The following is a 26,223-nucleotide window of genomic DNA, read 5'->3' as shown; positions in this document are numbered from 1 at the left end:
TTCTCGTTCAAATGTTCAAAATACTAATGCATGCTCTTCACGTGGCCGTTCAATTAAAGTGCCTAAAAGATTTGATGGTTTTGTAAGATATTAGATGATGTGCATTTATAATGAATTTAAAAAGTTGGGTTAGATATTAGAAAATGTACATTTATATTATTTATCTATTTTTGTTTTGTTTTTGTTTTATTGTAAGGAGGAAGGTGGTGTGGTGGCCCGAGTACATCGCCGATGTTATTCATTGAATATATGTCATGTGCATGTTGCGCTGTGTTTTATTGTTGTGTTTTAAATGTACACTCACGCGTGGTGGGTCCACTCAATGGAGGTGCTAACGACATTTGCCAGTTACCGTTTGGTCTTCCATTGAAGGGACGCTTCGCTCTTGGGTGGAGTTATTTACTAATAAACTCCTACTTAAATCATACTACGATTTCCTGGAATTTATCTTTGTTACAGCATTCCAATTGTGGGGTTCCAGAGGAGGCAGTTGTTGACTGACCTCCGATGTAAGCAGACGTGTTGGTTAATGGCTGTATTTATACTGGAGAATAAATATACAGCAACCTACAACTTGTCTACTTGACATGATTTCATCATAAGCGGGATATCACAAATTGGCGAACGATTGGGATCTCCAGTTTTACAGCCTTCCAGACACCTTTTGAACTTCAGAGACAAATTCGGCAGACAAGAGAGACAATATTCAAAGATTCCTTAATTCTACGCTGCAGATACCAAGTGGACACAATAGCGCTACCTTGATGTTACAGAGACAGGTCGTTTTTTTACTTTCTTTCTTCATTATTTTAAACTTTTGGACCTAACCTCTCCCCAACTGTCATCTCGAGCGCACTTGTCTCACCTGCACATGCAGTTGGAATCCTTCTACTTCTCCGGCATTCTTCAACCTCTCGGTCATTCTCAAATCTGCTCACGTCATTAGGTCTCTGTGCTAAGCAAACGCAATGTGCTGCCATTTTGAGCTGGCACATAATTTTAACTTTACTTCCGAAGCTCCTTATTTATTGTTATCGGTGACACGCACACCTATGGATTAAATCTAAAGCTGCGTGCACTTTTCTTCCGGTGACACGCACACCCTCTTCATTTACATTTGATGCCTACAATTATTACACGCTTGACCTTTCTATTACAGGTTAGATTTTAGCTGCTTGCACATTTATTTATTCGGTGATACGCACACCTTTTTAAATGTTTGATGCTTTCACAACTTGCAGTTTTAACGCGCATATCATTATTTTATACTAGCAGCGTTCATCTTATCTCGAATATCGGTGATGCGCACACCTTGTTAAATCTGGTACATTAAGTGACAACCACACATTTGATCTTAAAGTGAAATTTGCAATTTGAGGTGGACATTTTATGTTCAGCATTGTATAGCTCAACGTGTGTCTATATTTTTATGTGACTACTTCCTTTTTTATATGATGTGCATCTTTTGTCAGTTTATATATTAATTGGAACGGACCATTTAAAATGCTTAAAGTTTATAAACAATTACTTCTCGCGCATTATTCATTACACTTATTTTATCACATTATACTCTGGCTCTTATAACAATTTTCTAGTTATTCATTTTATTTATAGTTATTTTTGCATAATGCAGAATTTTACTTGTCCTCCGCATTTTGTACTGGTGTTCCTAAGACTAAATGGAAACAATGGTTCAAAGGTTTATCATAGCATTAGATAGAGCAAAATTTGACCCAGTTAGAAAGTTAGCTCTTCTTTATAATAAGCTAGTATCTGAGGGACAATGCATTTTTGATCATTTGCCTCTAGCTACTCAAACCAATGAAACTGATTGGGACGTTTATAAAGAAGCTGTGTCCAGACTTGCCAACTACTTTGTTGATGAAACTAATGTTGTTGTAGAAGGACATAAGTTTTACACTAGACGTCAATTTGAGTCTATTGACACCTTTTTAGCAGAATTGAGGGTTTTAATCGCTAAATGCGAATTTGATGGTAACATTGACTCTTACCTAAGAGATCAACTAGTTGTTAATTGCTACAACAAAAAAGTACAAGAAAGACTACTTTGTTGTAGTGAAATCCCTCTTTGAATGAAACTCTTGAATTGGCTAGATGTATTAAAAGATCAGTAGTAGCTCAGAAAGAATTGAATAAAGTTAAAACTGATATGGAAACCGAGTCAATTAATGCGGCCCGGGACCAGGGTTCGATTCCCGGCGCGGCAGGTTTCTGGACCAGGGTCAGCGGACTCGATAATTCTCTCGCCTCGGTGCCCACTCTGATCAGCGATCACACTCGGCAACTCTGGGCATTAGCTTGCCTCATCTTCACTAACGGCCCCACCAGACCGCCGGGGATGCCTGGTCTCACCCTGGAGATACCCATTAAGGGACCATCTCTCAGGGAAGCCAGGAAGGGTTTCGCAGCGGTCGAAGCGCCTTGGGACCCTACGGGTAAGTAGTGCGCTATATAAAGGCCTATACATTTACATTTACATTTGCGTTGAGCACCAAACCCAAATGTAATCCTAACAAAACAAGAGATACTTCTAAGGAGTCTAAAAAGCAGAATGTTTGTTATAGATGTGGTTCTCTTTCACATTTAGCTAATGCTAAGAATTGTCCCGCTCTCGGTAAACTCTGTAGTAATTGCAAAAAACATGGGCATTTCACACGGATATGTAATAAGAACTCTCACAAAGTAAATTCAATTGAAAATGTTGAGGATCTTTCAGAGCACAATGGTTGTACTGTCAAAAGTTTTAAAAAGATTGATCTCTAAATTGATTCTGATGTCGATGCTGGAGGTCCTTTGTGCAATGTTACCATTGGAGATGTGGAAATTCAAGTTACTGTAGATTCTGGTTCTCCAGTTACTTTCATCACTGATGTTTTATTTTACAAACATTGGAAGTCTTCACAGTTATGTCCACCAGACATTCGTACCATTTCCTTTGGGGGTCATAATATTGACAGGCTTGGGCTTTTTCTTAATGAAATTATATTCAAAGACCGTGTAATTTCTACTTAAGTCTATGTTGCAAAAAAAGGTTATAAATAATATACTAGGATGGAAAGACCAAGAGAAATTTGGTATAGTTTTAAGACCAGGAACTTCTTGTCCTATTTCTTTAATTGACATTCCTACAATTCCTTTGCTGCAAGATCTTCCCATTAAACATGATTCACTATTTAAAAGACAAATAGGGTCTTGTGCAAAATTTTTAACATATTTTTTTTGAAGAAGAATGCTATTCCTATCATCCACAAATTAAGGAACGTCTCACTAAGTATCAGAGATCAACTAAAATAACATCTAGACAACCTATGTGCAGAAAAGGACATTGAACCAATAAATTCATCAGAGTGATTTCTTAGATTGTCGTGGCCAAGAAAAGGGTACGAAGGACATCAGACTTTGCATTGATTTGAGATCATTGAACAAGAACATATTAATTGATTTCTTCTCTTTACCCTAAATTCAGGAAATGTTAGCTCAATTGGGCAGTGCTAAAGTTTTTTCATGTCTGGATTTAAAATCTGCTTATTACCAAGTAGAACTTTCTGAAGAATCTAGATCTATCACGGCTTTCAACACCCCATTCGGTGCTTTTAGATTTTTAAGAATGCTGTTCGGTTTAGCACCGGCGGCTTCTGTTTTTCAGAAATTGATGTACAAATTATTTGGGGATTGCAACAATGTTCTTGCTTATCAAGATTACATTCTATTGTTTTCAAAAAATAATGATGAGCATCTGGAGTCTTCATCTGAAGTGTAACAAATTTTAGAATCAAATGGATTCACAGTAAAAAAAGAAAAGTGTGAATTCTTGGTTAAGGAGATTGATTATCTTGGTCATCACATTTCCGAAGATGGCAGAACACCTAAATCTGACCTGGTCAAAGCCATTGTGGATAGTCCAGCTCCAGAAAATAAAGATCAATTAAGATCTTTTCTGCGGCTATGTGAATACTATTCAAGTTTCATTGATAGTGTTGCTCTCCAAACGGAACCTCTAAGGAAACTTCTTAGGAAGTGTGAACAGTTCACATGGTTTGAGACTGAATCTTTAGCGTTCGGCAATATTAAAAGTCTTATCATTTACGCTCCTGCTCTTCACCCTTTCAGAGATGACATACAATCTATTGTTACAATTGATGCTAGTGGAGTTGGATTACATGCTGTTCTTTCACAATTAATAGATGGTGTTGTTTATACAGTGGGTTTTGCCTCTAGATCTCTTTCACAAACAGAACGTCACTATAGCACCATTGAGAGGGAGGCATTAGCCTGTGTCTGAGCCTCCAAGCATTTTGAAACATTTCTTTGGGGTAGAAGATTTGTTTTGGTCACGGACCATAAATCCCTTGTTTTCTTGTTATCTAGAAAAGATCATGATAAGGTTAGTCCCAGATTAGTGAGATTACTTTCAATAATGTTTGATTTCAATTTTGTAATTTAACACATTCCAGGTGGGAAGAATACCTGTGCTGATTTTTCATCTAGGTGTCCATTAAACAAGGATTCTCACACATTTTCTATTGATGATCCTGAATGTGTTATTTGTTTGGTTGATGGCTTAGTGGTGCTGGATGGAGCAATTAACTCTGAATGGTTGGATTGTGACAAATGTGATGATTTACAGAATCTGATAAAAAAGCATATTGTTAATGGTTGGCCTGAAGAAAGAAATTTTGATGAAGGTTTACGCCAGTTTTACAAAGTCAAAGAAGATCTTACCAATGAAAATGGTTTTGTCATAAAGGGTAATTCCCCCTGGAGTACTCAGAGTAAGATTATTAAATTTCGCTCATCAAGGTCATATTGGTATGACTGGCACGAAAAAGCGATTACGTCTCTATTATTGGTGGCCAGGAATGGATGTCGATGTAGAGAATTTTGTAGGACGGTGTGTAGCTTGTTCTGAGGCTGACAAATCTTTCAAAGTTCGTAACACTCCTCTTCGTCCAGTTGATTTTCTCAAGGGCCCTTGGTAAAAGTTACGGATGGATTTTATTGGGCCAATGTATAATCTTAAGAATGACATTAAATTTGCTTTGGTTATTGTTGAATATATTTCCAAGTGGGTTGAGTGTAAATTTTTACATGAACCTACCACTTCGGCAGTGATAAGCTTGCTTAAAGACTTATTTAATAGAGAAGGAATTCCTAAGTGTTTAGTCTCAGATAATGGGGTCCAATTTACATCACATGCCATACAAAATTTTTTCAACACCATGGGTATCAAACATTCGACTGTGGCTCTCTATAGTCCACAAGAAAATGGTATGGTGGAGAAGAGTTAACAGGATGATAAAAGAAACTATTCAGTCAGCTTCTGTTAAAGGCGTGTCTGTTTCTGAAGCTGTTCAAGAAAGGTTGTGGAGCTACCATAATACTCCACATTCTGTTACGAGCATGCCACCTTTTGTCCTTCTCAAAGTTGTGTTTTGGGTCTTCTAAACTCAGTCCTAACTGGGTTTTGGATCAAACTAAATGTTCTGATAAGATTCCTGATGTTAAACAAATACGTGATTCTGTGGAAAAGTCTCAATTTAAAATGAAACAAGTGTAGGATATCAATAAGAAAGTGAAAGTTTTACAATTTGCAGTTGGTGATTTCATTAACATTAGAACACTGACTGGAAACAAGAGTATTACATCTAAATGTTATCCTAGGTCACGTATTATTAAAATTTCAAAGCATTTAGTGTTGGTTGAAAATGGTAAATAGTGGAGTAAAAGAAACGTGGTTCTTGTTAAAAAAAAATTTCATGAAGAGAATGTAATTGAAAAACCTTGTTACTATTCCGACTCATCCTTACCATTACCAAATTGTTGTTCTTATACTCATTCCAATGAGTTTCCTATGCATCAGTCTGATTCTAAGACTCTAATGTCAAGATTAATAGTGATTTGCATGTTTCTATAAGTACTTCTAGGTTGAGTAAAAGAAAATCAAGTACTCCCTATTATTTGAAAGACTATGTGTTGCAGTAAGCTATTCTATTTTTATGCTATTGTTAGGTTTAAACAAAGTTTTTTGTTGTTTTTGTTTTGTTGGTAAAAGGGAAGATGTGTTGTATTCTTTGTTATTCATCTTGATGCAATGATGTACACGTAGAATGCCAATGAGCATTCCAGTTGGGTGGTTCTAGAGGAGGCAGTTGCTGACTGACCTCCGATGTAAGCAGACGTGTTGGTTAATTGCTGCATTTATACTGGAGAATAAATATACAGCAACCTACGACTTGTCTACTTGACATTATGTCATCATAAGCTAGATATCACTACACTATGGCAATTCTCTCAGATGTGAGTGTCTGTGCGTGTGTGTACTTATTGACACTGAGCTGCAAGCAACACAGTGGCTGAGTATTCCAACCATCATATTTTGTTCTGGTCAGTGAGTATCCATCCGGAAGTAAGAAATACCCAGATGTGGGTGCAATAAGCAGTATGGACAAAGGGAAGGATATCAGAAAGACCTTTAATCAAGACATGAAGTGCCGAAGACAAGTACAGCATCTGGTGAGACTGACATTCCAAAGACGAATACCCAACTGGCCTTAATCATTGGAACACTGGGCCACAAATATATTCTGAGATAAGCTAGCGAATGACAATACCGAGGAGATTGGTGGGGAGTGGGGGATCCTAGGCAAGCTATGTCACTGGCAATGTTGTGAGTGATGTAATATGTGAGGTCACAAGAAGTGCATTGCCGGGGGCGCAAGTTAAAGTTAGCTTAGGTAACTATAACTGCTGAATTTCTCTGGATTTGTACGAGTGAAATCCGAGACTAAATAGAACGTCTCTGTAACCTTTGATTTTGATTCAGTAAATTTCAAAGGTTTTTTAAAATTCTATTCCCTAACTATATTGTTCGTCCTCCTTGGATTTAGAAGGGCCTGCCCCGGAGAGTGGATGGCCCCCGGGGACGAGAACGGCCCAGGAAGGGGGGTTGGGAGGGAGGTAGGGAGGGTAGGCAATGTTGTAAATGTAAAGTCCATTAGCCAGGTTATAAAACAGGATAGGTTTATTCAGGTTTATTTCCAAGGGTAAGTTTAGTAGAAGAAGATAGGTAGATAGAAGTATAGCCCCACCAGGAGAAGCCTCCCTACTACTCAGCATGCATCCACCAACTGACACTTCATACATAACCAGTCGCCCAAGCATTCTGTGACATCATCACACATCGCAGCACTCATCCTGGCTGAGCAGTTGGGAAGATGTAGCTAAGGAAGAGGAATGGCAACAAGTAATTTATAACACATCCCCCTTCCTTAGGGAAACTAAAATCAAAAGTGAACGAAACAAACTGAACCATCATCATATACATTACATCAGAAAAGATGGTAGGAAAATTCCAAAATGTACATGAATGAAAAGAAACACTTCAAACTATACATGCTTGAAATGTACATATATCATTACGTCAGGAAATATGGAAGGAACATTCTAAAATATACATGTAAAACATTCCAAAATATACATGCAGAAACACGCCCCATCCCCCTCCCTTAAGGAAAATAAAGGAAACTAGCATTGCGAGAGCATGGCTTAAAACACAAGCAAGCCTATGCCTCAGAGTATTGGGTAGTAACAACCCACAACCTCAACATATTAGGGTACACAGATCCCTAAAAACAAAACTAGGGCACTAACCACCCCACAAACTCACCACAATAGGGTACAATTCACCCTTGAAAACAGAATTGGGGCACTCAGCTCCCACAACCTCATCGTAGTAGGGTACACACCACTCTATAAAACAGAACCGAGGTACAGCATCCACCACCCCACAACCTCACCGCAAAAGGGTACTCACCACCCTAGGAACAGAACTGGGGCACTCACCACCCCACAACCTCACAGTGTGCACACCACCCTGTAAAACAGAATTGGGGTATGGCACTCACCACCCACAACCTCACCGAAATAGGGTACTCAACACCCTTAAAAACAGAACTGGGGCACTCACTTCCCCAAGTCAGTATTAAGCACTCAGCACATAACAGAAAATATATGAATGACAAGTAATAACATGACAATTAAAACTGGCAAGGTGAAACACAACATGCCAGCACATACTAAGTTTGAATGGCACAAAATGTCACAAAATAAAAAGGTAAAACCCATGGTCCAGCATAATTACTGATGCAGGCCTGATGAGCGATGTCTCACCTGACCCCAGTAGTATTAGAACAAGTTCAGCTTTACGGCAGCAGATTAAAGAGGTCATGGCCACGCGCTGTTGTGTAGTTCCAGATAGCCACAGTGCGTTACTCCCCCTCCTGTCTGGATCGTTCCATACCAAGTCATACCATTATCTGAAAAGGTGCTCGGATTAGACCTTACGGGTACGGGTGAGAAGGCGTTAATACAAAGTGCTGAGACCCTCTACCGGCCTCTCTCCGCTGCTCATCAAGATGCTGATGCAGCTATGGTAGGTTAAGACTCCGGTCTGTGAACAATTCTTGCTCTCACTGCATTGTGATCACTAGATGGCAGCACGTCGGAAAAACCTCCGAGAGGCTCCGGGCACGTACACGCTGCACAGTATGATGCACTCGTCAACAAAAAGGAGAACGCTGCCGACTTCATGGCAGCACCTTCGCATAGCTTCATCCGACCCTCAGGAGAAGGTAAGAGTACATGCGCTGCAGTTCGCGGACTGTACAAAAACTGAGTAATGGCAAAAACTGCCGGTACTCACCACACATTACCCCAGCACAGCGCCATACCAAACTGAGCCATAAGTTGCTGTTGGTTAATCAGAGGCTCCGCATTAGGCACAGAAGTAGTATCTCAAAGTACTCGCAGTCAGCGGTCGGAACACCCCAGCAGTCCCCCCCATCCCAAATAAATGTAATGGCTTACGCAGCTTGGTTGTATATATCTTGGCAGCTCCGCCAATGTTGCACTTGCGGCCGGGCAGCATGTGCAAGACAATTTTTTGTTTGTAGACCAATAGTGGAAGGTCGAACTTCACACTATTCAGTAGTTAGCCACACATGGACAGACTTTGTAGATAGATTGTTTAATGTCTTGCCAGACTCTATACATACAGGATTTATGCCGTGACAGTCACAGCTTGTCGCTGCTCGAATATAGTTGTGAAGTAGGTCAGACGCCCTAGGCTGCAGGCTGTCCTGTTGATAAGAGACACTGGTAGGGGCTGACTAGGGCATTTCAATAGTATTTCCTTTAGGTTTCAGTTCACATGTTCCAATCTATTTGGTAGACTCCTTAGTTCCAGTATACTTAATAGGGAAAACTCAGTTTTTCGTCCTGAAGGCGTAGGTTCTGGTTAGAAAACGTCGCCAAAATGTTGTAAATGGAAAGTCCATTAGCAAGGTGTACAAAACAGGATAGGTTTATTCTGGCTTATTTCCAAGGGTACGTTTAGTAGAAGAAGATAGGTAGATAGAAGACTAGCCCCACCAGTAGCAGCCTCCCTGCTGCTCATCCTGCATCCAACTGACACTCCACACTTAACCAGTAACCCAAGTATTCCGTGACATCATCATACATTCCAGAACTCATACTGGCTGAGCAGTAGGAAAGATGTAGCTAGGGAAGAAGAATGGCAGCATGTAATTTATAACAGCTACATAGCCAAACAGAAAGCCCCGGGGAGGTTGTGCTTCCAGGGGCAGAGGGGTTTGCGTGCCCACCCCAATTTATGTTCTGTATGTGGCCCGGGAAGTTGGTGTCCCTGGGGTGGGCCGAGCACCCCCCTAGATTAAAAAGATAAGCCACGGGGTGTGGTGGTTCATGGGGCTCGCCGGTGCGCCAGGAAGAATGTACTGTGTTTGTGGTATTAATAGTAAATAAACTTTTCAGCATCTAGTTTGGCTTCTCCACCCACTGCAGTGTTCTCAAAGAAATAGCTGGTCAGAGGAAGCTAGGAGGTTTCCGTTTTACTTGAAAAATACAAATCCTAGGTAGAGTTAAGAGAGAGCGCTGCTCAGCCTATTAATTTCTGTTGTGTTGCTCATTTGTACCGTATTTTCCATAAGTCTCCACAAATCAGAAAGTGGGGCTATGAGAGATGGAACAGAGGGACCAGGAGTGACAAAATGAGGGAACAGGAAGGAGGGACTGAGGATGTGGATTTATACATACAGTGCTCTTCCCAGACCCGGACATCTCACCGGATGGAGCGACAGAGCATTGTGGATGGCCAGTGTAGGTATGCAGATAGGGAAAGACAGAGCACACAAGTTAGTGGGCAGGTAAGGAGAAGAAAACCGGGCACAGGAAAAGTAAGGGGGCTTAAGTGTGGCAGAGTTAGGGGCAACAGTGAGAGAAATTTGAGCATTAACTGTATTCCCAAAGGACCACATCACCTGTTCATCATACATGGGCCCAGTAAGAATTACAAGTATTTGCAATGCCAACAGTTCTGGCTTTAAAGGAGTGCTGTCTGGTAATGTGAAGTGTTTCAAGTAGATGGCATGGGAATAGATATGCATTTGTGCAACAGCAAAGAACTGTAGAATAATATTGGTGTAGGTTAAAAGGCCAGATGACCATTCCACTGTCAAGCCAGACTTAAAAATCCATGTAGGTTAATGACTGCCACCATCCCATCTGTGATGCTGCCATAGACATAAACCATTAGTTATCTAGTCATCCAAGACAATTTATTAGCATTACAAAGTAATTTGTGTGCCCCTGAAAGTTCAAGATCAATCAGCTAGATAAATGAACAAAATGATCACAGCTGTGTGGAGGGCAAGCACTTTGTTTTGGAAACAACGTCTGCCCAGTCAAAACCTGTACACCTGACTCCCAGCATGAGGGCAGAGCAAAAGCCCCTCTCTAGTGATGCTTAAATTGTCTGGCCACAGCTCCAAGACCATAAAAAATTACACCTTTACACACTGCATTTCTTAACAGAACAGAAAGAGATTTGTGAACTCCTTTTCAACATTCATTTTTGTTGGCACTGCTCGAAGATTTCCTTTCCCTTCTACAAATATAACACTGTTGATACTTCCCGAGAAGGAACTGCCAGTAGAAATATTACTAAATTACTTAAAAAGGCAATATTTTCATTTGGTTGTTTTCAGTCTTAATCTAGAGTCATATTTTTAAACGCCCCTTCCGTTTCCCACAGGATACCAAGAACGACACTTTGATTCTCATAGTCTCTCACCCTAAAGTTTATTGCTATGTTGTTCATGTGGTCACCACTTACAATACAAAAATTAAATCACAAAGCCTGATACGAACAACGAAATCCAAGAGCACATCAACTCCAATTTGCTAAAAAAAGTTTAAGACTGCTAAACATTTATAGAAGAGGCAATGCCCAACATTCATCCAATCAGTATTCTCCAATCTGTTAAAGGGATCTTGACTAAAATAACTTCAAGTCGTAATCAAGGTTATTAAACGGGAGCAGGGAAGGACTAGCACATTTCTTAAACAATCAGTCAGATTTTTGTATAACATAAGGCACATTTTGAGAACGATAGGCCACATAAAGGTCCAGCACACTTAATTTCGGTTAAAATTTTTACAAAAGTGATAAATCAAATTCTAATATTTGTAGTTTATATTTCAAAAGACAACAAAATCGGCAATTAAGCAGAGTTGTTCCTTTAAATTCTTTATTGATAACTTCTTTTATTCAGCATGAAACAAAGACCGTAGCCAACGCTTTTCGTTCTCTCGGACTTCTTCAGGGAAAAAAAACACATTGTCTGCGAATCTTAACTGTATTCTTTCACTTAAAAGATTTTCCTTTCTAAAAAATCAGATGGTGTATGCTTTAATCTGATATCTTGTGAAGTATAGAATGTTAGTCTAGCCTCTATTGTCAAGTACGTTCAATGAACAGTCAACCAGGTTCTGGTCATAAGTGTCCTCTAAATTGTTTCATAAGCAATTTCAGTCATTGGTCTGAAGGCAAAGTAGCGTGGCGTCCGGTCCTTAGCATCTTGTGCATCCATACAGGAATTATTTCACTAAGGATAGGTGCCATCTCTCATTGCCTCAATCCCAGTTCTATTGCTCCACACATTTTGAGGACTATGACGGTCAAGATTTTGGCATTTGTTCACAATTCTCAAAGGTAAAGCATTTGCGGTGTTCCTTGCTTCCACCGATTAGCCATAAGCATATAAATCAATTGCAGAAAGGGTAACAAAAATATGGGGATATTCATTGCCCTTTCCCTTTCAGAGGAACTCCAGAGTGCACTACTTATGGCTACAACATTGGTGCCAGTTCATTTGTGCTATTAACATGGGAAATGTATTGAAACTCTTTTGTGTTAACACCCACAAACGTGCATTTGTGGGTATTGCTCAGATTTGCAGTTTGCACTGTCAACGTACACGCACTTTCTACTCAGTCTGCTTGGAGAGTAATACTAGGCAAGTAAGAGATTGAAGGAGAGAGACAAACAGTGTGTGCAGAGTACCACGAAAATACAGAGGTGGGGCAGCAGGGGAGAGGCCAGTGCAAGACTATAGTAATGCACAAGAAGTGGCAGCGACTTCCAACCCAACAGAGTAGGGATGTAACTAATTTAACAGGATGTGTGTGGCTCGTTTGGTACAATGGTGTTAACTGGGGAAGGGGGAATCTTTCTTGCCCACTGCCCTCCCCCGTCCATGTACTCATGGTCTGCTACCAAGGGTAGCCTACTTGCTTGTGGGCCTGTGGGTTTCGCCTGGGTTCTCCAGATTAGCTGATAATCTATAAATTTTTAGTTACAGAAAATAGGGGGTTGTGGGCAGAAATGGTTTTCCAATTTCCTGGTACACATTTTTACCAAATGCCCCGCACAAATGAGTGCAACCATATCACATCACTAAAAATGATAGAAATGTAATTTTTTATCCCCAATTAAGTTAATATTAACAGAGGCTCCGGCAACCCGCCAGGGTTCAATACTGTGAACTTCAGGCTACACACAAATTTCTGCCTTCCCATTGGTACGAGTCTACCACTTTTAAATTTAATATACAAGGGAGGAAAGCAAAGCAGATTCAAATTCTCACTTTGAGATGCATCATAAACAGTATATTCCCGCCCTCCTCACGTGTATATTCTTGTAACAGCATGGTTCCGAACCCTCCATCTTACTACTCTGAGACAAGGCTACTGTCATTAAGGGGGCTCCCCAAACCGCATTTATCTGTATTTAAGACGGATAGGCAGGTGGCCTCCGGGGCTAGTAGGCTTGCCCTGTGTGGGAGAGAGGCTGCCTAACAGCTAGTCACTCGTAGGCGCTGGTTTCAGTTTTTGACAGTCCGACATAATAATAAACAGTGAACTTTGTCAGGTCTAGAGCAGTCTACCATTTAGCTAGGGTGGGAGTTCCTGAAACGGCGACTGCAGATTTCCCCAAGACGAGTGCTCCAAGGGCAAGGCATCAGTCAATTAAGAACACTCTAGAACACCATGGGGCTTTAAATACCAGGAAGTAGGGTGAATCTGAGCCTCTTGTTAGAAGGGAAGCCCAGGGATAACCTGTCCCCGGTGGCGGTGGAACCATAGGTGACATTTGGCGAATTAACAACTAATCAGATCAGATGATACAGAGGCAGTTTAGGGGGGTTACTGGTGCCTATAAAAGTTCAGAAGTTTATCTACGCTATGTGTTGAATTATAAAAAGGTATGTACCGTTCTACATAAAATTGAACATGACCATTTACCATTGTAGGACAGAAAACACAGGTCATTTTGATGCGATTTCGACTCACCGTACACTGAAAAACACTAACCTTACTGAAGTAACCCAAGGCATGCATGCTGGTCTTGGTGATTGAATATCACTGATGTACTTTGATTTTGATGTAGTATTTATACAAGCCACCCGAAAACATTGACCAAATATGCACAGTTATATGTGAAACCACATATGCTGCGTTTCAAAATATTAATCTTTGCAACACTTCTCTTTTTTCACCAGTCTTCCCAATTTATTGTTATACTTTAAGAAGAAAAAAGTAATTGTTGTTGCATTAACTGAACAAACGATTAGTCTGAACAAAATTTCAAAACAGTAGTTTCGGCAAAACTCAAAGACTTCAGAAGCTTGCACACGGGATTAACCTTGGTTTTTAAAATGATACCTATTTCTCAGTCACTAAAATAATCCATATAAAAATAATGGTCCACTTAAGCACGCTTCAGCAGGTGCTAAATTTAAAACTCAAAATGGGCAGTTTCTATAAAAATGAAATGTGGCCCGACTGTTACCTTCCAGAATGGGATCTTGCCAGTATCCTTTGAGTACTAAGAGAGAACAACCTCGATGTTTTTTCTTTTCAAAGCAGCATGCTTCCTGTAACCAATGTGCTGCGGCCACTGTTTAGACTGTAATTCATTTGCAATATACTCGTGAGCCTCACTTTCCCAACAATGGATAATTAAATGCATGCATCATTCTTATTTCATGCACATGACCCGGAGCTCCTTAATAAAGCATATCTTTTTAAGGCGGACAACTCGTGTGTGCCAGGAAATAGGCTACCAAACAAGCTAAAGGCTGATTTAATTGAAGACCAATCATGTGATGTGCAGCTTTGACATTTAGGATAATGCAGTGAAAGCATCACTCAATGTTAAAAAGCAACTTTGTTCTTCAGAGTGGAAAATGGGAGCTGTAAATTTCCAGGCACACCTTTCACATACATTAGTAAAATTGGGCTGCGAACCAGTAATCCCACCATTGCCTTCCTATCTTTTAGAAAGAGCAAAGTATCCTTCCTTTTCTCGTGACATTCACAGGAACTGGTAGCACGGTCACTCCTTTTACACTATTGGTATAGTAGGACAGAAAAGGACCCATCAAACAAAGCATTTTCACCACCAGATCACGTATGTTGTGGGTGTCTCTCTGGTAGTTCAATTCTACCGAGTATTATGATTTATAGCAATCACCGAGAAGTTCAATTCAAGCGCCTCGTGTTCTGTGTATAGCCTAGAAGTTGCATATTGAAATCCTGTCGGGTGCTATACTCAGTAAGTAGAAGGGCTTATTTTCACTCCCTGAATGTGCCATGTTGATCAATTGAGGTCTAAGTATTCTCTGTTATTAATCCTTTTTGGACTTTTTTTTAATGAAAAGCCATTTAGGGGGGGTTTAGAGATGCTAGCCTAGTACAATGTAGAGGTTTATTTTGGAGACTTTCACTGTGAAAGTAAAAGAGCATCTGTGCTTCTTCCTCATATACTAATTGGTGCACTTATCAAACTATGTCGTTTCTTTCTCTGGAAATCTTTTTTTGAATTACCCACTTTATGGCACACACTTTTCCACAAACACCAACCTTTCTAGGTCACTGATTCGCACTCTGGAGTTCCTCTGATGTGGATCACAAAGCAGTTTTAATATATAAGAATGACCAGGACCAGACAAAAATGATGGAGGTATAACCAAGATAATTTTTTAATTTGTCCTGTTTTGAAATTTCTGTGGTGTTGGACAAAAAGCTGTAGACGCATACCATCTGGTCTGTTTAACGCTCAAAAGGCATCAAACCAGCCACTTGTAAAGTGGCACAACAAGGAACTGAATGACAAAAATATCTAGTCAGAGATCCAAGCACTTGATACATGCAGCCTAAACTACACTATTTCAGAGTCTTTGCCTTTAGGTGTTTGTGACTGAGAAAGGCAAGCCTATGTGCCCAGCTTCCAAGTAACAACAGTGGTTAGCAGTCATATACTGTCATAGGCCCGATTCACTATTCAAAGATAAGTCACCAGCATCAAACTCACTTATCTTAAAAAGTCACTCCCGTTCCTTAGGCCTGTGTATGAACTGTAGTTGGAAATCTGTACATTGCTACTCCTATTCGTTTTTCCCCCTAGAAGTCTGCAAAAACATAACCTATTTAGCAATCAGAAAATCTGCTTAAAAATCTCTTCCATGCCTATGCCCACTATCAATACATAACTAGATTAGATTTTTTCTGTTTTTAATATGAGTAATGCCCTATTCTACTATATGTCATAAACCTAATCCAATGATTTTTTTTCTTGTCGAGTATTCTGAGAAAACTGCAGCCAATACAAATATGTTGTCCCATTTTGAGTATAATAAAAGTAAAACAAACATGAAAAAAACCAAATGCGAAAATATATTTTGGATTGTAACATGTGATTTTGAAGAATGCATCGGGCGGTTTGTAAGGCTTGGTCGCAAGCCAAAGACCTTACCCACCAGTAAAATGTGATTACAAATCTCACCTCAGATGTGTTTATGAGTTAAATTTTAAATTATTAGGTTTGTAAAGGATTAGACTTCCCAGCGACGAGAAAAATGATTCTGAAGGCTAGCAGATAAAGATAAAACTGCAATCATATGAAAGTAATGGGTTTACAATAAAGACAAAAGGTTGAAGCTTATCACTTACCGGGAAGCAGTTACTTTTAAATCTCCTTTTTATTGTTATCTAACACTCTTATTCTTTTTACCACCATATAAAACTGTCCTCAACTTTTATGGTTTACAACACCAGTTTCTCCAGTGCTTGTCGACTAGGCCATATAAACCGATTACTTGAACAGCACCGCTTCGAGCACGTCTTGCGAGCTAGAAGCAACAGAAAAACGTGTGGATTGAAAAGTGCAGTTCACTCCGATAAGTTAAGTAGGTCATCACATTACCAGTTAAAGAGGATCAACCACCCAAAACTACAACTCTAATGCCTCCTGAGAAGTCGCTCTCACGGAGCCCGGAATATGCTTAGGTCTATTTTATAGGGTTTTTATCCAGACCTCTTCATCCATTGGTTTGTAATTGTGCCATTCTTATTTTTATTCTGCTCAAGGAATTATATAGCATTGGGCCAACAGTCAGCCACCTTCAGCTATTGGCTAACTCCACTGGAAGCAATGACATGCTGCCCTTTCCCAAGGGGCACATGAACACACAAAGTAGTTCGCTTCAGTGCCAAGGACTACTATGTCAGGGTCTGTTAGTGAACAGTGGCATCAAAATGACAAGTTTCCTTTCTCAGATTGGCTGAGTACAGTTGCATGCAAGTGGCCACACTTCCACTTTAAAATGCTAAAGTTGTAACCAAGGCATCAACATACCAAGATGGGTGCTCTGAGTAGAACAGTCTGGAAAAAAACTTTTTTTTAATTATTATTTACGTTTTTGTTTTAGATTACAGCCTACATGTTACAAACAGACTGCATCATAGAGTCATGAAGAAAACAAAAAGAGCAACATATTGAGCAACACAGAAGGTTATGAATGAAAGTGACTGAGGATTAGAGTTGGAGGTGTTATTAGGTTATGCAAACATAATTAACTTGATTTCTGAGCATTAGACGCCTAGCTCAAACGTAGTTGAAATAATATGATTTACAGCTCCAGCTTGAATTTTTTCAGCGGTCATACCAACGGGCTGAGGGTTTGTACGTTCGGGCCTAAAGGTAGATGATGTGGTCTCACCTCCTCTACTAGAATTATTATTATTATTTCTTTTTTTATTTTATTTTTTTAAAGAGTTTTATATAGCGCACACTAGACCAGAGACATTGGGTATCAGAGCGCTTTACATGAGCACTAATTTCGTTACAGATGGACACATTCATTTTTGTTAGGCACGGGGAGATAAATGATTTGCCCAGAATTACAGTATGTTGAGCATTGTTACCGAGACTCGAACCCAGTTCCCCAGCTTCGAGGTTGACAGCTCTAGCTAGAAGGCTAAATCCTCTCCAAGTGGGTCTGTGATATCAAACCAGGACATAGAGGTAATGGGGGCCAATAGAAGGATTAGTTAAGAGCAGTTCTAGCCCAGGACCATCCCAGCGCCTCTACTGTAAATCTGTTGTTTAAATGTCTTCTTAGGCGGCTGATGAACATGCCATTGCAGTAGGATAGGTGTGATAATGCAAGTATTTTGCAATGCATACCCTAGGCTACTTCCAAATAAAAAAGAAACATCATTGCTTAGCAAAAACCCATCAAATCACATTCCTGAGGACTCTCTGCCCTTAACAGATATAGCAAGTTGTCCTGCACCAATGCAGGTGAAATCTAAAACAATAATAACTAATGGGTGGGAGGAGGGTCCAAGGGAATATTTAAAGACCTAAGCACAGTTACAGCCCCCTAAACAGAGCATATAAACTACGAAAGAATAACTGTGGGTCTACTAAAAAAGAATGTATATCCAAGTAGTTTATGTGTGTCTTAACTAGCTCTTTGTGTCCATTATGTGTACTACCAAGGCATACAACAGGATATTGCACCATGTGAAAAATATCCGTCAGTTACTCAAACTGTGCTGCCCTTTTCATCATTTGGACCACTTCACAGAGTGGAAAGTCCTCCCCAAACAGCCTGGTTGGCTGCGTGGAGTACCGACGGACAGAGCGGTGCCCCATTATCCTGAGCTGTAGCCAGGTGAGGAGAAGCACGAACCTCTCACATTTGAGGAGGACTGAAAGGACTGAGTAGGTGATATCTTGATCATTTATTTTGTTCTTTCATATATAGTATAAATCAGTAGCCAAGTCAATCGTGGTCCTGATGAAGCAGTAGATACCTGATTGGATCATAATATCTGCAGAAACATGCCGACCTGAAACATCAAGTCAGTAGCTATTTGTTAAACCTACTGATTCTTTGCACTCACATCTTTTAAATATTGGAAGTGGACGGCTATTGAATAAAGTATCGTTTGCGTTCACTCTCCAATTTTAAAGAGCACTTTTCACATTTTTCACGCACTGCTTTCAGTTACCAACACATGCTAGCTGTTAACCTTTTGAGTCCTAATACACAGTGGCTTAGTCATTTCACTATCAGATCCTGGTGAAGTGGCTACAACATGGACTCTCCACTCTGTGAAGTTGTCCAAATGATGAAAAGGGCGGCACAGTTCGAGTAACTGATGGATATTTTTCACATGGTGTAATATCCTGTTGTATGCCTTGGTAGTACACATAATGGACACAAAGAGCTAGTTAAGACACACATAGACTACTTGGATATACATTCTTTTTTCGTAGACCCACAGTTATTCTTTCGAAATCTAAAACAAGCCATGAAGATAGTATCCTGTTGAGACGCAGAAGCCCTGTGTGACACACTCATTGGATACAGCTTAGTTTAGAAGAATGTCATTAAGTAGAGAAAAACAAGTTGACAATGGACTACACATTCATTGTGTTACAAGTAAAGGCTTGGCCAGGACAGCTACTAATTAATTGTTCATATGATAAGCACAGAGGAATCACAAGAATAACTTTGGTTAAGTGGGTGGTGCATTGGGATATTGCATCAGCACACAACAGTGCGACACAACAGCTAAAATGAAAATGAATGGGGGTTTGTGTATCTTTGATGCATTCTCTGAAGAAATAACAGAACATTGCTGTGCGGTTCTGGATGAGTGTCCTGATCATATCAACCTGGAAACCAGTTGTGAACTTGACAGGGTGAATGAATGAAGCTTACATTTTTATATTTGGAAGAAGTTCTCATACCATCCATGGTGTATTAGTTAATTTTAATTAATACAACAAAGTGGGCGGACCTGTAGGTATATCCTAAGATTTTTTTGACTCAGTATATTGTCTGAGAGCACAAGAGTCCATTGGATTTGTTAGAAGAATCCTCACCCACCAACCTAGTTGGTGGCATGCTTCATCATTCGGTTTCCCAGCTGGGCTGCCGAGTCCAACCCAGCTGTGCTTCGATACCTGGATTACAGCGGAGCGAGTTTTGTTTGGGATTGGGAGTGTGAAATGAGCTAAAAAAATTGTGCAGTTTAAATAGGTCTCTAGCCTCATGCGCGCTAGCGGAATTCCGCTCGCACGCTGAGATTTTAAAAAACGCATGTTACGTGACGAGCTGGGCTCTTCATCAGCATGCGAGGAGGCTACGCCATGACGAGCCCAGCTCGTCATCAGCGTGGAAGGGGTTAAAATGCCCAACCGGGTACTGATTTATTCATAGGGTTCTAGGACACATTAAAAACAAGGCGAGATATTGTGAAGATAGAAATTGCTCTTCTAGAACTCTTGCTAGTATAGTAGTATTTCAGGAGTATTTATTGAAGTAGTTACAGGTCCAGATGTTCAGTCCAGGACTAGCCCCACCAGAAGCAGCCAGCATGCTGCTCAGCCCTTCTCTAGCTATAGTCTCTGACCCCCAACATTCTATATTACATCATTCTAGGAGGAACTCACTGGCAGAGCATGAACACATAGAAACCAGGATACAACGCACATGAACACTGCACTATCTAATTATCTGCAAGAAAACAAAAATTCAAGACTTTTTTTCTATTTGGGTTTAGACCAAACCATGGCACTGAGTCGGTGTTGGTAGTAGCCACAGAAGAGCTGATAAGTATTTTAGATAAAGGTGGTAAGGTAGCGATGAGACTGTTGGATCTATCGGCAGCCTTCAACACCATGAACCATGCAATAATGTTGGAAAGTTTGAAGGAAATTGGAATTGAAGGCCCGGCTCTTATTCTACTGCAGTCACTTCTCGCAGATAGAGAGCAGTCAGTCACCCTGGGGGACTTTGTATCTAAACCATTCTCACTGCCATGTGGTGTTTCGCAGGGATAATCATTGAGCCCTACACTTTCAATATTTATGTGGCCACTCTGACCAGGTTGATCCACTCTTTTGGTCTTGCCTCTGTGGCCTATGCTGATAATACACAAATTGTTATGTTCATCTTGAATGCTTTTGACAAGACTGCACACCGCATTAACACATGCATGGTGCAGTCGTAGAATGGATGAACAATAACACTTGTGCTAAATTCGGACAAAAGTGAGGTCCTTTTCTTTGGCAAGGGCACAACTTTTTGGGACTAATCCTAGTGGCCTCAGATGCTTGGCCCTCTCCCTATCCCAGCTTCGTTGGTCAGGAATCTGGGAATTACCTTTTACCCCAGTCTTTCTTTCAATGCACACACATCAATAAGCTTACTTCCTCTTCCTATTTTTAAGGAAATTTCTCCTTTTTGGGTCATACTATTTGCAGAAATCTGTGATCACTGTTTTAGTATCCAGCTCGAACTATCGCAATGTTCTATATTTGGGCAGTCACCCTCGCTCTTTCAATAAACTTGAAGGCCTACAAAATGCGGCGGCACGACTGTTGAATAATATTCCGACTTTTGAATCAGTCTCTGAGACTCTAGTTAAACTCCATGGCTCACTGTGAGAAAAAGAATGATGTTCAAGGCCTTATGAATGGCACATAAAACTCTGTATGGAAAAGGGCCAGCATATTTGAAAAGAAACCTCTTCTGGTACTCCCCCAGAAGAATGCTTCGTTCAGCAAACTCTAGGACAATCAAGGTCTTTAAAATCAGAAGAGTGTGTTGGGGCGGAAGGAGCTTTATCCACATTACATGTAGACTGTGGAATAATTTACCCTACCAGCTTAGAGCTCAGTCTAATCGGGCTAGTGTCCGAAAACATATGAAAACTTGGCTGTGCTCGCATGCTGCTTGATTCAGATATGGGCCCTTCCTGGAGGTAAATGTTTGGGTTTCTGTCTGTGCACACCTTAATGTAGCACACATCAGGGCCAAGAAGCCTTTCGCATTGGCGCACTATATACAATATCAATATGGTTGGCCACGTCCCCTCCTAGAGACAGGGACACAACAAACCCCAGACATGTTTGTCCAAAATGTTTCTCAAATTGAACTTGCACACTAGTCCAGGGTCATATTAATGTTTTGTCTAAGTTGGGCTTCATCAGTGAAATCCAACGTAAGTCTCCTCAGCACAGTAAGCCACATCCCCCATATCAGAGCATACCTGTGCTGACCCTGAAAACACCTCGAATAATTTTAATTGTGAGGTCGACAGGAATGTCCTTTTATCTCAAAATCCTAAAACACCGTTAAGCATTCACAAATTGAACTCCCGGCAAGTACTGGGAACGGTTCAGCAAATTGTGTACTCACAGGGACTGGGTCGAGGTAACATGAGAACAAAGACTAAGGCACCATGTGCTTACTGACGCATAACCTTCGAAAAGATCTTTCAGCTTTTAAAGCAAACTCATAACACTGTGTCATCTGCCATCTATTGTGTTCTTAGGAACACAATCGAAATCTGCAGGCACTACCAACTAAAATTAGAACGCAGCTGTTCTTCCCTGTATGAGCAATCCGTGACCTGGTACAAGCAGCTCACGCCCACGCCTGGCATCAGGTAAGTCTACAAGGACAACAGCCTACATTGCTAGGGAGGCGGCTGAGAAGGGCGCCATTCCACTGTTTCATAAATAGAGCAATTTTGATTTGTAAAATATGAGTTGATTGAAGAATGATGGGGGCTTATTTTCAGTTTCCAATTAATTTTCTGGATACTCTGTGTTGCATGCCTACTCTTGGAAAGTAATTTGCTATTTTGCTAAGAAACTCTACTGATAAGAGCCAATGCTGCCACGACCTTCTAACTCGTTATGTAAGTGCCCTGGCTTACAGAACAAATATTGCAAACTTCTTGTATCCTTCACATTTCATTAACAACCAAAATTAGATTGCAATGGAACAGTCAGTCATTAGCAGATGCTACCATGGCACTCATTACATCGGTTAAAAAAAAAAACTTGTATTAATGTGCCTTGCCACTTGTGGCTTCCAAACCCTAGTAACTACTTACTGTTTAATAAAATAAAATGCCACCGCGGCCGCACTTTCTACAATGCGTGCGAGTTCCTTTTACGCCACTGTTTCAGAGTCCTAGGCAATGGAGCACCCCTGTTGCATCTTCCTAATAATCTCCTTACGCCCTGTTCCTTTCCTCAAAACTCTAGCTATGTATTCCTGCAATATTCTGCTCTACAATGCCATGGGACTAGCATTTGAATTCCATTGATCATACATGCCCTCTAATCCAGATTATTTGCATTGCCTCCACTTGCTGTTCCATCCAATATTTGTGTTCCTGATCTAGTCAGCATGATTTCGTACCTTCCTCCGCTTTCACCAGCTCGTTGTTAGGCAGGACCATCTGCATGTTTCTTGTCTGCAGCTTATATAGATATAACCATGACAAAAAAAAATTACTAAAATTAATTTAAGAAGTCATAAACAACAGAGACTGCGGAGGCTCCCCTTGCCAATGTTTTGGGGGTTGTTTGCAGATGGTAATAGAATCATTCATTATTAAATGCGTTTCGTGTCTCCTTGAATCACTACATCAGTTTTGAAAGCTCCTGCCTTCACCTCAGAGGCACTCGGAGTTCACCACAAGAAGCATTTGCGTTGATCAGAAAGTAAGAAAATTGAGTTCTGGCAATGCCCAGTTCATCAATTAAGAGTAAGGTTGTCACATTGAATTGCAAAAGTTTGCCCAGTAACAGAGTCACTAATTTCTGAGGTGGAGCTTACCAGCAGCACATACTTTTACAGCACAATCCAGTTTTCTACGGGGAAGTAACAAATCATTTCACTTACTGCACTGAGGCACGAATGACTACTAACCAACTGGCGTTTCCTTACTCATTGAAACTGGGATCATGAGGTCACTGTTCTTTGTGGGACTCTATTTATGATCTAGCACTTCCGGTGTCAGGCCTTGATCTCAAAACATCCTTCAATGTAAACGCCTGAATGGAGTTGTGTAATAAATAAGTTATTATCTAATATAGTAGTGTTACACCCAAGCACGTTAACAATCATTTACAGGTGATGACATAACTAGCCGAAACTATAAAAATAGTGTATATCTCTATCACAGTACTTTAGAAGGCAATATGTGGAGAATGAGTTTTTATTTATTATATTATATTTAGCACGTCTAACACAAAACACGCTCTAGAGAAAGAAATCATTACAAACAATGAATATTGGACTACTGGTCAAACTCACAGATACAGCAAGGACATGTCAGAAAATCTCTTCAGAAAAAAACATAAAAGCTGCAGTACTCAGGGCCTCCCAGGTATCGAATAACACGCAGAATTATTGAAAGCATGTTGAAATGGTTGGTAGATATTAGAAATACACACAACTCTTATGCGCCAGCCTGGTGATAGCAATCTTGGCCCCTTTACAAATCAAAATAAGAATCGAGATTAACATTCTTCACCCAAAATATTCAACATCACGGACACCTGCGATTCTAAGGAGCCGCTTGCAGATAACAATTTTAAGCATTCCAGTTTGTAAGGAGTACATAAAACTATATGGGGGTCACAGAAATCAGTTATATACATACTGATGTGAATACTTTACACTGTTAAGTGTTAGTCAAAGCACCTACTTGCGCGCACGCACACACACCAATTTCGGTATCAAATCGAAATGATAAACACAAAAGTACCCATCTAAAATACGGATCACACTTGGAAGGACGACTGCAGGAGAAAAGGGGTTTATTTTATTATAGGGGTTTCATGTACTGAATTAAAATCTCCCTCCTTTTATCACCCATCAACTCCTCAAATTCAGCATATGTTAAGGAAAGATGGCAGAATATGTCACTAATACAGAAAAAGAGAACACAAGCCAAGCTGCAAAAATGCTCGAGAAGAACATAAGAATTTGCTTTATTAATAGTTATATAGGAATCAATAGGCAGTAAATATTTCAATTGTACGGAGCTTTCCGGGGCACCAATTCCTTCCTAGAAGGCTGACAGCAGTAACACACAAACACTCTTTCGGCGAAGAAGCATAAAGTGGTGCCTATGTTTTTAATTTCAGACACCCCACCTGGCAGGCAGATGATGTCCTGGACCAGGAGAGGGATTAAAACGTCCTAACTGCCCCTCGCCTAGCAGCTAGCACCAAGGCCAGGCACAAGAGAGGAGTGTACCGTGAGCGTGTTTGGCATTTGATGCGGTAATCCTTAGATCCCATTTACCCAGAAGGGATCGAGGAGGGATACAGTGCAGTAATGCCCTGTAGTCAAGCCTCCAGTCTGTGTTTGTTGTGATACCAAGGGCTCAGGGCTGTCAGCTAAGAATGCCGGCGCACAGTCTATTCGCTCGGATCGATATTTTTCTTTAAAAAAAAACGCATAGACATCATGGAGCAGTTAATCGATATCGGCCATACGTAAACACCAGCGCGAGACCATGTTGTTTCTTTTCCTCATATGTAAAACAACCCTCTTTTCCTCATATGTAAAACAACCCGCCCGACCACGCTGTTACCTCTAAAGGAGCTTTAAACGCACATTTAAAAGACCGATATATGCATTCCCTCTTCGAATTTATTCTCCGGCGTTTGCAGTCAAAGGAGACCAGTTTGGCTGGCTGGCTGTCTCGTGCGAGCTTCAGAAGCAGCGCCCAAACAGGCTGTTGTGGATGCAAAATGCAAATCATATGTTGCTTCCTTCTGATTCTACATAAGCTTCCTGCTTCTCATTTCTTCAATTTTTTTTGTTGGACGTCAGCACTGGGGATGCCGTTTCAACATATTAATCTCGCACAAAGTAAACAAACAGAGAGGAAATCACAGTCCCTCTTCAGCTTACCTTAAAAATATCAGCCACGTCCTTCCCGGCCAGTGATGAGCTCTCCAGCAGCCCCCCTGGTGGACTCAGAATTTCAGCAACCCACGGCGGGGAGCCCAGACAGGGTGGGGCGCAGGCATGGTGTGTTTTTTCGCTTCTCTACTCCTTCTCGTCGGCTCCCGGGCTCCTTCGGGCTTCTGTGTAAGTCTCCGCTCCCAGTCACCCTGGCACTAGCAGGCAAAACATCTCCCGCCTCTGCTGCTGCCTGAGCATGTTGCCGGTCCCTCCCCGGGAGCACGTCAGAGCTCGCGTGCGGTAGCGAGAAGGATCAGCTCGGAGTCCGTACAGGAAGCTCGCGCAGAGCACTTCCTACTTCCCATCTGGGGCTTGCATTCAGCTACAGGTGATTAACTTGGGCTGGCGAAGGCAACTGGAGCCGTTTTTAAGAAATTGATGATTTACGCAGAGACTAGCTGCCGTTTCTGCGTGTCACTGTTCTTTTTATTTTATAACTGCAGACAATCTGCATCAATTCAATTTGTCAGTCAAGAGTCAACCCAGGAATGTGAAAAAAGAAAAAAACATAGTCAGGGGTCCTCTGGTGGTTGGTGAACTTTGAAAGAGGTTTGGCGTACATATGTACCTGGAATCCGAGCAAGAGAGCAAGGCAGGATGTTCTTAACATTTTGAAAAAAGTAAAAACAAGGTGAAATGCGGAATTTTACTTTTTTGTACATAAATTGGATACAAATCCAAAGGTCAATCAATCAATCAATCA

General features: G+C 40.7%; 1 protein-coding gene across 1 annotated transcript in view; it reads right to left on the bottom strand.

Moving 5' to 3' along the window:
• Window positions 1–25,859, bottom strand: part of RNF144B (ring finger protein 144B) — a 334,233-nt gene extending 308,374 nt beyond the window's left edge. The window contains exon 1 of the mRNA XM_086965140.1: window positions 25,467–25,859. The gene's annotated coding sequence lies outside the window, so the exon portion shown is untranslated. The remainder of the gene's footprint in view (window positions 1–25,466) is intronic.
• Window positions 25,860–26,223: the final 364 nt, after the last annotated feature.

This window comes from Lissotriton vulgaris, chromosome 4_1, assembly GCF_964263255.1.
Source record: "Lissotriton vulgaris chromosome 4_1, aLisVul1.2, whole genome shotgun sequence".
Classification (NCBI taxonomy): domain Eukaryota; kingdom Metazoa; phylum Chordata; class Amphibia; order Caudata; family Salamandridae; genus Lissotriton; species Lissotriton vulgaris.
This window is presented reverse-complemented; position numbering and strand designations above follow the sequence as displayed.